General features: G+C 48.1%; 1 long non-coding RNA gene across 6 annotated transcripts in view; it reads right to left on the reverse strand.

The window, feature by feature from the left end:
• LOC146063524 (uncharacterized) overlaps nucleotides 1-13,656 on the reverse strand; it is a 35,816-nt gene that overhangs the window by 12,741 nt on the left and 9,419 nt on the right. For 3 of the 6 annotated variants that reach the window (XR_014471596.1, XR_014471591.1, XR_014471594.1), the window contains exons 3-6: nucleotides 12,562-13,535; nucleotides 4,941-5,151; nucleotides 1,113-1,326; nucleotides 628-838 (exon numbers count right to left, since the gene is read on the reverse strand). This is a non-coding gene — a long non-coding RNA (uncharacterized LOC146063524). Of the gene's footprint in view, nucleotides 1-627; nucleotides 839-1,112; nucleotides 1,327-4,940; nucleotides 5,152-7,337; nucleotides 7,797-12,561; nucleotides 13,536-13,656 lie in introns of those variants that run through there. The other 3 variants (XR_014471595.1, XR_014471593.1, XR_014471592.1) reach the window with 3 other exon arrangements.

The following is a 13,656-nucleotide window of genomic DNA, read 5'->3' on the forward strand; positions in this document are numbered from 1 at the left end:
AAATGCCTAAATCGTATGTGATTCCGATCCGATCGCCAGTCCTGTGTGGATCAGATCTGGAAATCACAAGTGGTGCACATTACATTTATTGGATCCAGCAGCACTTACTGGGGGGTCGCATGCAATACATCACATGCAAAGGAATGAATACAATCATATGCAGTCCAGCATATCATATGCAGTTCTTACAGGGCAAAACTATGCATTGTTAAGTGATTGCCCCTTTAAAAATAGTCAGAGTTCAGCCGGCATCCTGCACTTCTGCCAAACTCGGGCTGCATTACATTCCTCCCATTGTCTAGTGTGTACGCTCAATATCGTTAATGAAGTTTGCTCCTGTGTATCGTTAACTACCTCATGCTACATGTTCAGACAAGGGCGGTCCTCGTTAATGAAGGCCTGTGTATGCACTTGCCGATGCCAGACCATACCGGGTCACCGCCGCCAATAATATCGGTGTTGCATACCTCCCAACATTGGACTAACGCATAGAGGGACCCTTTCACTGGAACTCATGGGCATGGCCTAGCAGCAAGGGGCATGGCCTACATTCACGGTGCTCCTGCAAGGCCATGCTCCCATTTGAGAGAGAGAGAGAGAGAGACAATATTTAAAGGCATTGCTTACCAGTAGTGCAGTAGCTAGCGGGGCGACACCTTGGGAGGATCAGTCACCCTTGTCAGTATCAGGTCACCTCTTCACAGATCATCCTACTCAGCAGCAGTCATTGTGCTGCTGTGTTGTTTAGCTGTTTGTAGCACTGCTTCCTTCACAGCGTTCACTGGAACCGCAACATTACACATCCTGTGTGCCCGATGCAGTGACACGGAGGCCGGGACTAGAGAAGAAATCAGAATCAGCTTTATTGGCCAGGTATACTTGCGTATACTAGGAATTTGATTTGGGTTGCTGTGTAAAAGCCAGTTAGGTACAGGTAAACAATGACAGTACAGATATACATAACACATACAGGTATACGCTAGATGTACCCTGGGGATTATAGAAGCACACAGCGCCTAGGCAGCCATCAGTGGCGCCACTGGTCATTGCAACAGCCAGGCAAGCAACAATACAAGCAGAGACAGTACAGTTATCACTAGGGGAACACATACCTGCAGAGCCACACAGCCCCTATCCAGCCTTTAGCGGCGCCACTGGAAAAACAGATCATACCAACAACAAAAAAGGGGGACCATTTGGCTGAGCTGCACAACTCCCAGACAGCCATCAGCGGCGGCATCTTGGTTAAAGTTACTTCCAGGACCTGAACAGGCCACTTTTCATGTGGGGAGAGCCTTCCTTTGAGTATATGTCCCCTCCCCGGTGCTGCGGAAGAGAGAGTGAAGGGGGTGTCAAGGCCAGAGGGTGGAGCCGGGGACTAGGACGGCCGGGGGGTAGAGCCAGGGACTGGACTGGTTTTATCAGCACATTAGATGCTGTAGATGTGGGCCAATGTTCATGGGGGCCCTGGAGCTGCAGCTCCATCTGGCCCATTGTTAATCCGGCCCTGCATTCAACTCTCCTGATGATTTTAATCGTACCTTTTCAAGGATACACCACAGCTGCCCGCTGTGCCTTCAGAGGGGACTTGCTTGCGATCCCAGCTCAGTACTTTGTGCAGGTGTAATGGAGGCGTAATAGGTGTGACAGCTTGAAATCTCTACATTTGTTTTTTTGTTTTTATTTAGACTGTCATTGTGGTAAACCTCTACATATTTGTGACTACTGCAAGTTATTAGACTTCTAACTGATACATTGTTATTCAGCTGCTGCTGGGGGTAAGCAGCAATACAGGAATAGATGCCATGGTCGGGGGGCACAAGAGTTCAAAAGCATTCGAATTTAAGCAGATAGGGATACAGGAACACTGGTGGAGGGCAAAGCAAGCCTGGCGATGCACTAAGCAGCATTCAGTAGCGGCATAGAGAGCAGGGACGTGCGGTGAGGTAAATGGCTCAAGAGTCCGTGGCAAGTACCAGAGCCAGTTCTGCACATAATATAGGAGCCATGGGTACATGTCAGCATTATACACATGTGCAGCAATATAAACTGCTGGATATTTGCTGTCTTTTGATAAGAGATGTGCAGAAAAGGCAGCTAGGTGAGGCACTGCCTCACCTGCCATAGACTTTTTACTCCAGCGTTTTGACTATAAAAATGATTCGAATAAAAATAAGATTTTTTTTATAAATTATTTGTATTTTTGACATACTTTATCAATTAAAAATGCCGGCATATCAGGAAAGGCTGTGCCTCACCTGCCTCACCCCACCGCACGCCACTGATAGAGAGCCAGGATGTAGGTGGTGCCATGAGCTTGCCCATATGCTTACTCTCCTCTGTGTGGTGTCTGGTGTCTCACTGGTGGAACAAAATCTACTAAATTATTGGCGTGTCATATAAAAGAGCAGTCATTTCCAGTCTCTGTCCTGTCTGGAGTCCTATTAAGTAAATATATATGAAGTGACTCTAATGGGGGTATTAAATCCTTAATTCCGACTGCAGGTGCATTCCGAGGTTAAAGGGGCTGGAGTCAATGGTGAGGTTTTATCAGTCTGGAACCAATGGGATCTGCAGTGGGACCATATTGCTGACCAGGCTGGGTCTATAATGATGACACTGGGTCTGGAATGATGACACTGGGTCTGGAATGATGACACTGTATGATGCAGTGGCGTAACTATAAATTTAGCTCCCCCCTGCCAAAAAATTTTTGGCGCCCCCTCATGCCATTTTTGGGAAGACAAGGAAAATTAATAATAATATATATATATATAATGACTTGAGTACGGGGGAAAAAAAGTCCTAAAGTGCCACCTTTATGGGGATTCCATTTCCTTGAGGAAGGCACACAGGCAAGTTGTCTATGTGGCTGCAGCCAATAGACTGTGTATACCTTTATGAATGGGAGTCAGCAGCTGCGCCATGTCATGAGCGCTGCCGCATCCTCTGTATTTGCAGTGCACCCACTGCAAACCCTGCCGGTGCTGGCTTCCCAAAACCGCCACGGGAACTGCAGCAGCATAGTTACGCCACTGCCTCCACCTTTCCATCCCGCTACCCCTGTACCTCTCACTTCCTCCTTCCCTGCACCTCTCCGTTCCTGTCACCCCTGCACCTCCATGTCCACCTGTCTCTGCTGCACTACTCTATCCATGTCACCTCTCACTCCATCCTAATCTCCACTTCTCCGTCCCCGTTGCCCCTCCATCCCCCCTGCACCGCTCACTTCCTCCATCCCTTCACCTCTATGTTCCCCTTTCCCCTCTTCACCTCTCACTTCCTCCATCCCTGCACCTCTCCTTTCCCATCCCCCTGTCCATACTCCAATACTCCTGCGCATGTGAAGAGTGATGGGGAAGTCAGGGGGGGGGGGCATGCTGGGAGTAGGGTTACCACCTAGTCCCTTTAATTCCGGACACATATTAATTACACAGGTTCTGTGGCTGGCTGACTTCAAGACTCCACTTCACCTGATTTTAAACTGCCACAGAACCTGTGTAATTAACATGTGTCCGGAATTAAAGGGACTAGGTGGTAACCCTAGCTGGGAGGGATCTGTGATGGGATCCCTCCCAGTATATTTATTGTGAACCAGTAGGTTCTAACAATAAAAATATATTTTTTTTAACTCATAATTCATCATTTGAGTGCAGACTTTAAAAACAAAGTTATCGCCTAAGTATTCAATACCTATGAGGTGGAAACTCTAAAGTCCCATACACACTGGGCTACTTTGAGCTGAAAGCAGCCGAAAGCAGCACAGATGAGCTGGCCCTGCTGCTCACCTGCTGGTATTCCCAGCAAATGAGCAATGGGGTGGATAGCTCAGTCTCCATAGCATTCTGCTATGGAAAGTCGTCCACCCCCGCAAAATCACTAAAACGGGCAAAAATTGCTCAGTCTGTATTCACTGAGCTTTTCAGCCCAGCAATTTTCTGCATCATCGCTGTCCATACACATCACTGTCCATACACACTGGGCAAAATTGCCCAGTGTGTATGGACCTTTGGACCTTATGGACCTTTAGTCCAAGACATAAGCTATTGCCCTTATAATTGACTTGCTTCCTGTGAATCAATAAAAAGGGCAGCATTTATAAATAAAAGTCCCCTCATTTAAATACCATTGGTCATACTGTGATTTTTGGAGAAAAGTTGTGAAAATAAAGACCAAAGACCATTCTACGAAAACAAAAGTAAGTTCTAGAAATGTACAAGATAGGAATACTGTAGACTACAAAGTATTATCCAAGTGTTTGGATATCACTTATATGATTTGGGCCCTTTTCACCTGATTACGATGGATCGGGCTGAGAAAAATGCCTAAATCGTATGTGATTCCGATCCGATCGCCAGTCCTGTGTGGATCAGATCTGGAAATCACAAGTGGCGCACATTACATTTATTGGATCCAGCAGCACTTACTGGGGGGTTGCATGCAATACATCACATGCAAAGGAATGAATACAATCATATGCAGTCCAGCATATCATATGCAGTTCTTACAGGGCAAAACTATGCATTGTTAAGTGATTGCCCCTTTAAAAATAGTCAGAGTTCAGCCGGCATCCTGCACTTCTGCCAAACTCGGGCTGCATTACATTCCTCCCATTGTCTAGTGTGTACGCTCAATATCGTTAATGAAGTTTGCTCCTGTGTATCGTTAACTACCTCATGCTACATGTTCAGACAAGGGCGGTCCTCGTTAATAAAGGCCTGTGTATGCACTTGCCGATGCCAGACCATACCGGGTCACCGCCGCCAATAATATCGGTGTTGCATACCTCCCAACATTGGACTAACGCATAGAGGGACCCTTTCACTGGAACTCAGGGGCATGGCCTAGCAGCAAGGGGCATGGCCTACATTCACGGTGCTCCTGCAAGGCCATGCTCCCATTTGAGAGAGAGAGAGACAATATTTAAAGGCATTGCTTACCAGTAGTGCAGTAGCTAGCGGGGCAACACCTTGGGAGGATCAGTCACCCTTGTCAGTATCAGGTCACCTCTTCACGGATCATCCTACTCAGCAGCAGTGATTGTGCTGCTGTGCTGTTTAGCTGTTTGTAGCACTGCTTCCTTCACAGCGTGCACTGGAACCGCAACATTACACATCCTGTGTGCCCGATGCAGTGACACGGAGGCCGGGACTAGAGAAGAAATCAGAATCAGCTTTATTGGCCAGGTATACTTGCGTATACTAGGAATTTGATTTGGATTACTGTGTAAAAGCCAGTTAGGTACAGTTAAACAATGACGGTACAGATATACATAACGCATACAGGTATACGCTAGATGTACCCTGGGGATTATAGAAGCAGAGACAGTACAGTTATCACTAGGGGAACACATACCTGTAGAGCCACACAGCGCCTAGGCACCATCAGTGGTGCCACTGGTCATTGCAACAGCCAGGCAAGCAACAATACAAGCAGAGACAGTACAGTTATCACTCGGGGAACACATACCTGCAGAGCCACACAGCCCCTAGGCAACCTTTAGCGGCGCCACTGGAAAAACAGATCATACCAACAACAAAAAAGGGGGACCATTTGGCTGAGCTGCACAACTCCCAGGCAGCCATCAGTGGTGCCATCTTGGTTAAAGTTACTTCCAGGACCTGAACAGGCCACTTTTCATGTGGGGAGAGCCTTCCTTTGAGTATATGTCCCCTCCCCGGTGCTGCGGAAGAGAGAGTGAAGGGGGTGTCAAGGCCAGAGGGTGGAGCCGGGGACTAGGACGGCCGGGGGGTAGAGCCAAGGACTTGGACTGGTTTTATCAGCACATTAGATGCTGTAGATGTGGGCCTATGTTCATGGGGGCCCTGGAGCTGCAGCTCCATCTGGCCCATTGTTAATCCGGCCCTGCATTCTACTCTCCTCATGACTCTAATTGTACCTTTACAAGGATACACCACAGCTGCCCGCTGTGCCTTCAGAGGGGACTTGGGTGCGATCCCAGCTCAGTACTTTGTGCAGGTGTAATGGAGGCGTAATAGCTGTGACAGCTTGAAATCTCTACATTTGTTTTTTTGTTTTTATTTAGACGGTCATTGTGGTAAACCTCTACATATTTGTGACTACTGCAAGTTATTAGACTTCTAACTGATACATTGTTATTCAGCTGCTGCTGGGGGTAAGAAGCAATACAGGAATAGATGCCATGGTCGGGGGGCACAAGAGTTCAAAAGTATTCGAATTCAAGCAGATAGGGATACAGGAACACTGGTGGAGGGCAAAGCAAGCCTGGCGATGCACTAAGCAGCATTCAGTAGCGGCATAGAGAGCATGGACGTGCGGTGAGGTAAATGGCTCAAGAGTCCGTGGCAAGTACCAGAGCCAGTTCTGCACATAATATAGGAGCCATGGGTACATGTCAGCATTATACACATGTGCAGCAATATAAACTGCTGGATATTTGCTGAGTTTTGATAAGAGATGTGCAGAAAAGGCAGCTAGGTGAGGCACTGCCATAGACTTTTTACTCCAGCGTTTTGACTATAAAAATGATTAGAATAAAAATAAGATTTTTTTTATAAATTATTTGTATTTTTGACTTACTTTATCAATTAAAAATGCCGGCATATCAGGAAAGGCTGTGCCTCACCCCACCGCACGCCACTGGTAGAGAGCCAGGATGTAGGTGGTGCCATGAGCTTGCCCATATGCTTACTCTCCTCTGTGTGGTGTCTGGTGTCTCACTGGTGGAACAAAATCTACTAAATTATTGGCGTGTCATATAAAAGAGCAGTCATTTCCAGTCCCTGTCCTGTCTGGAGTCCTATTAAGCAAATATATATGAAGTGACTCTAATGGGGGTATTAAATCCTTAATTCCGACTGCAGGTGCATTCCGAGGTTAAAGGGGCTGGAGTCAATGGTGAGGTTTTATCAGTCTGGAACCAATGGGATCTGCAGTGGGACCGTATTGCTGACTGGGTCTATAATGATGACACTGGGTCTGGAATGATGACACTGTATGATGGTAGATGGTATTGCAGTGAGTGAAACACAGAGGATACAGGTACTGAGCAGAAACTGAATACTGAGGGGAGCGCAACTTCTAAGCTCATACACAGAGCTATGAGACTGGCATTGGCAGATTCTGAAGGTCAGGTCTCCCTACTTATCGCCCTTGGTGCATGGTGATTGGTGGGTAGAGTCAGGTGATTCAGGTAAGTGACCCAGTGACATGGACTGCGACAACTGCTTCCCTCTTTCTGGGACAGTCACACAAAAGAGTTGGGGAGGAGTGTGTCACAATCACAACTTCAATACATTTACTATAAAAGAGAGGACACAAGTTAAATATATAAAGAGGGACAGGGCACAACTTACATATATTAGGAGGACAGGTGGCACACGCTGTATATATATGAAGAGGAGGACAAGGGACACATCATAAGATAAAGTGCAGGTGGCACAACTTGTAGTTGGCCCTGTGGCATTGATTAATTAAAGTGTTGGCATAGAGTGCTTTACCACGTAGTCAGGATCACCTCTGGAGTTATGCTTCAATCATACGCACACACTGGAAAGCTCTTTGTGGTATAACTTGTTTAGATAATGAAACTGGAACCGGTCATAATACAAACTGATATTCAGAACTACTATACTGTATGCTCCATCTCTCTCCTTCACATCACCTTCAGATCTCCTCCATCACATACACAGGAACAAACAAGTGCAATATACATCATAGATACTAAACACATACACAACAGCTCCACCTGCTGTCCCTCCAGTGTAATAGTATATCAATTCTCATGGTGTGTACACACGGCAGGATATGCCGTGAGATGCGAGTCCCGATGCGATCAGATTGCATCGGGACTCAGATCTCACGGCATGCTAGAGGGGCACAATTTAGACTATATAGTGCAGATCTGCACTATATAGTGTTAGATCTGCACTATATAGTGTTGTCTGCCCTCTCTATCTGGCTGCCGATTTGTGCTCACACGGGAGCGTGCATCGGCTCGCAATCCCTAAAAAAGCATGCGATTTGCAAGCGATTTGGCTTCCGATGTTCCCTATATCGGAAACATCGGAAGCCAAATCTTACCGCGTGTACACACCATCAGTCTGTTGTAGTATCTCAACATAAAGCACACATTAATTAAACAGAAAAGGGTACAGGTAGCACACATTAAACATTATACAGTATTAATGAAATAATAAATAAATTGTGGGCACTACTGAGGGTGTAATGAGAATAAGGAGCACAACTGTGTTGCATAATCATTTTGAGCACTATCGGCCTGATTCAGACTCAGTTGAAGTGATGCAAAGCTTTGCACAACTGCTGGCATTAGGCTGCAGTGGGCCGCCCTGCACAGGACAAGGAAGGCCCAATGCTGAGTTCATCACGCGATGTGCCATGGGCATGTAACTGAAGTGCGAGCACTTTTCTACACACCGTAGCAGCTGCCCCCTGGCTGCAAAGCCAGTCACAGGCCGGTCATGTTTTCTCACCTTTTGACTGTCGACCTTCCCATTGTCAACCTAATGCTTGTGTCGAGCTTCCAACCCTGTCGACCTTAGCCATGTTGACTTATTTCATGTGTAGATCTAAGCCATGTCGACCTTCAGTGGTTGACCTAATGCATGTCAAGCTAATATGGGTCCATGCTAGCCATAACCCCACTGTGTACATGGTACTGTGACTGCTAGCCATAACTCCACTGTGTACATGGTACTGTGACTGCTAGCCATAACTCCACTGTGTACATGGTACTGTGACTGCTGGCCATAACCCCACTGTGTACATGGTACTGTGACTGCTAGCCATAACTCCACTGTGTACATGGTACTGTGACTGCTGGCCATAATTCCACTGTGTACATGGTACTGTGACTGCTGGCCATAACCCCACTATGTACATGGTACTGTGACTGCTGGCCATAACCCCACTGTGTACATGGTACTGTGACTGCTGGCCATAACCCCACTGTGTACATGGTACTGTGACTGCTGGCCATAACTCCACTGTGCATACTGTACTGTGACTGCTGGCCATAACCCCACTGTGTACATGGTACTGTGACTGCTGGCCATAACCCCACTGTGTACATGGTACTGTGACTGCTAGCCATAACTCCACTGTGTACATGGTACTGTGACTGCTGGCCATAACCCCACTGTGTACATGGTACTGTGACTGCTAGCCATTACCCTACTGTGCATTCTGTACTGTCCCTGCTGGCCATAACCCTACTGTGTACATGGTACTGTGACTGCTGGTCATAACCCTACTGTGTTTACAGTACTGTGACTGCTGGCCATAACCCCACTGTATACATGGTACTTTCCCTGCTGGCCATAACCCTAACCGGGAATTTCACAAAGACCCTTTCACACTGAGACAGGACACGGGAAATTACTGCTTGCCCTGGCAAAAACCCGGGTTATTGCGGCAGGGAGAATGGGGTATAATTCAGAGTTGCATGCAGTTGCGGCCTTCCTTGTATTTTTTTATGCAGTTGCATATGCGACTTTATGCTGCTACTAGGGATGCCAATCCCGGGGCATTTTTTCAATCCCGGGATCCGGGATTGAAAAATGCTCAATCCCGGGATTCCTGGGATTGGCATCCCTACCTGGGATCATAATCCCATAGACATCCCCACACCGGCCGACCCGCACAATTACTTACATTAGCTAGCGGCCGGGAGTGGGTTTGGAGGTGCACGGTGCCTCCCGGCAAGTGCACCTCCTCAGCAGACAGCAGGCGGAGGCAGGCGGGCGGATGCACGGAGGAGAAGAAGAGGCGGGCGGAAAAGAGAAGAGTAGGCGGCGAATGATGACGGTGTGGCCTGCGCTGCGTGACCTCTACTGTCACGCTACGCAGGACGCACGCCGGGGATTCAGGAACAGCCGGGCAGCGTCTGAGCAGGAGCTCAGACGCTGCCCGGCATTAGACTGCGCATGCGCAGTCTAATCCCGAAATCCCGGGATTGCCCACCCTAGCTGCTACGCTGCCACCATTGGCTGCATTATTGAAACTTTCACCAGTCCTATCCTAGCTGCAGATCATCCGTCTCAGTATAGCCTCCAATGCGAGCAAATCAGCTTCTCTGTATGCAACCACTATAAGCAACTCGCCCATATCACTCCAATAACACGCCCATACTGTGAATAGCTGACCCCCTGTAACCCGAAGGAAAGCAGAACACATTTATAATAGACTTTTTGGTGCTTGCACATGAGCAACTCTGTACGGACACCATAACACTGGCCACCAAATACATAAATAAAAAGCATTGACCCCACAGGAAAAAAACCTGACCCACAACAGGTAACAAACATACTGACCCCCGATAGGGGGGGGGGGGGGGGTGGGGGGGGGGACCTGAAGAAAATAAAAACATATGCCCCCACACAAAAAAAAAACACACTGGCCCCCAAAGAAAAAACAAACATTGGCCCAAACAGAAAACAATACACATTGGTGGCCCGAACGGGAGAAAAACACATGACACCAGACAAGGTGTGGGTTGACCATATGGGGCAGGCAGCTTCAGTGCCTACCGCTGTACTTTGTATTAAAGGCGAGCAGTGCTTCCGGCACCACCATTACATTACATACCGCATGCTGCTCCTCCACTCATTAAGGGAGCCCATTACACAATATGCTGCACACTTTAATGCCCATATGACATTATGCCACACATTATGCTATGCATAATGCCCCAAGTACTACTTATAGACATAATGCCACCAGTAGTGCCCTTTACACAATGCCCCATTAGTGCAATTGGTTCATACACACTGTACAACTTTTTTGACCAATCTTTTGACCAATTTCTTCATTTTGGCCATTCTGAATGGAAATGGTCAAAATATCTTTTAGTCTGCAAGCGACGAACGGCGAATGATGATGCGCATACCCGCCAGTTCATCAAAATTGTTTGTCAACTGTGCATGCAGCTCAATTTGGATATTACACCCATTAATGCCTATTACACATAATGACAACAGAAGTGCCCCTTACACAATGCCCCCATTACTGTAAACTGTGTAATCTAGTCGAGTCCAGCCCAGAGTCCAGAATCTGGCATCCCGCCACCACCGCTGCTGCTGCTGCTACTGAAGACGGGGAGGAGAGCACAGCCTGCAGAGGTGCTGAATTTATTTTTAAATATGATGCCAGCTTGTGAGCCAATTGAAGCTCGAGATCCGACAGCCAATCAATAACTGCAGCTGCTGGACCACAAGCTCTGAGAGCAGTGGCGGCTGGCAATCAGCAGTAAGTGGTCATTTAGCTGGTATACCCACAGTACAAATGGGCAAGACACCACTGGCACACACCTAGTTACGGTCCTGCACATCACCTAGTGCCCCTATATTTACATTACACTGCACAGTAGTGCCCCTTACATATAATATCCACAGTAGTAGCGCTGCTTATACATATAATGCCCACAGTAGAACCCTTCAACACACATAATATCCACAGTAGAAGCACTGCTTATACTACATATAATGCCCACAGTAGTAGAACTCTTACACACACACAGTAGCGGCACGGTTTACACATCATGCCCACTGTTGGCCACAATAGTAGACAGTAGCAGTGCTGCGTAACTCCCGCACCAGTTGTCGATAATAGTAACGCCCATACCAGTTGCTGACAATAGTAGCACCGCGTAACACACTCACCATTTGCTGACAGTAGTAGCGCTGCGTAACACTGTCACCAGTTGCCAACTCTAGTAGCGCTGCATAACAACCATACCAGTTGCCGATAGTAGTAGCGCTGCTTAATACCCTCACTAGTTGCCGGCAGTAGTAGTGATGGGTAATGCCTGCACCAGTTGTCGATAGTAGTAGCGCTGCATAACACTTGCCGACAGTAGTAGTTCTGGGTAATGCCTGCACCAGTTGCCAACAGTAGTAGCGCTGCGTAACACACTCACCAGTTGCCGACAGTAGTAGCCCTGCGTAATGCCCACACCAGTTGCTGACAATACTAGCTCTGGATAACACCCGTACCAGTTGCCGACAGTAGTGGCGCTGCTTAATATCCTCACCAGTTGCTGACAGTAGTAGGGCTGCGTAACAAACCCACCAGTTGCCGACAATAGTAGCGCTGCTTAACACCCGCACCAGTTGCCGACAGTAGTGACACTGCATAATGCCCTCACCAGTTGCTGACATTAGAAGCACCGCGTAACACACTCACAATTTGCTGACAGTAATAGCGCTGCGTAATGCCCGCACCAGTTGCTGACAGTAGTAGCGATGCGTAACGCCCGCACCAGTTGCTGACAGTATTAGCACTGCGTAATACCCACACCAGTTGCCCACAGTAGTGACACTGCACCAGTTGCCGACAGTAGTGACACTGCATAATACCCACACCAGTTGCCGACAGTAGTGCAATGCACACTACTGTCGGCAACTGGTGTGGGCATTATCCAGTGTCACTACTGCCAGCAACTGGTGAGGGCATTATGCAGTGACTGCATAATGCCCTCACCAGTTGCCGACAGTAGTAGTGCTGCATAATGCCCACACCAGTAGTAGTGCTGTGTAACACCAGCACCACAACTGTATTTACCTTAAAAGCTGGCTGCTTCTTTCAAATTCTTTCATTAACTCAGTGCTCCCGTGTAGCTTCACCCCCTTCCACTCGTGTAGCTCCGCCCCCTTCCACTCGTGTAGCTCTGCCCCCTTTCCACGATCTGCTGTCGTGACTGAAGACATCAAAAGATCAAAGGGGGTTGGGAGGGAACTTGGGAGCCAGGAGGGAACTCACCTCAGCTCTGTCTGTGCTGCCGGCACTGCTGCCTAATGCAGTCAGTGTGATAGTGTACTGGCAGCCGGCAGCCACAGAGCCTGGACAGCAGCGGGGATGTACAGCAGGGAGGGCGCATCTCATGGCCGGCACCTCCCTGCACGCTGGTCACGCTGCCCAGTGAGTGACAGACAGAACCGCGGGAGCAGCTGCGTGCAGCTGCACATGCGCACCAGCCCTCCCGCGGCCATTTTTACTACTGGCTGCTTATATTACTTCTACTTAATGATGCTGGCCGCAGCCATATTTGCTTAAGGAAAACTGCTGCGGCCGCGGTGGTGCGGTCCACAGCCCAGCCAGGGGGGTGAGCAGCCACTTTATGTCAATTATGGGCCGGCCCACCGGGAAATGTCCCGGTTTCCTGGCATGCCAATCCGCCCATGAGAATAGCTCAAGATCCACATCAATGTCCCTTGGTTGCAGACACCAGTCTATCATACAGCACAACTGCCTATAAAATCTGAGGCCTCAGGTCTGCAGCAGTACTGATTATGTCACTTGCAAGGTCGCCAATCACAGCTTTGGCTGTAGTTGTTGCCGTGGGATACAGATGATGCTCTTGTTCTTCCTTAGGTCAAGTAATTTGCTGTTGGTGATATTCTGCTGTAGCCTTGAGTGGTAGAAATTGGGAACAGCTGCTAATCAGTCCTATCAGTGTTTCAAATACAGGCCAGGCATTGCATGCCACCGGGCAGCTGGGGAAGTAGTCTCTGGCTCTGAGTCTCTCTCTTTTGTTCCTATTGGATAAAGAACAGAACAATAAATCCCCTACTTAGATAATAGCTGTACACATTTCCTCTGTAGCATATCCTAATAGTAAAACTGTGGGCATGCTGGGATGTGTAGTTCCACAACAGC

Source organism: Crinia signifera, chromosome 3 (genome assembly GCF_055691185.1).
Source record: "Crinia signifera chromosome 3, ASM5569118v1, whole genome shotgun sequence".
Taxonomy (NCBI): Eukaryota; Metazoa; Chordata; class Amphibia; order Anura; family Myobatrachidae; genus Crinia; species Crinia signifera.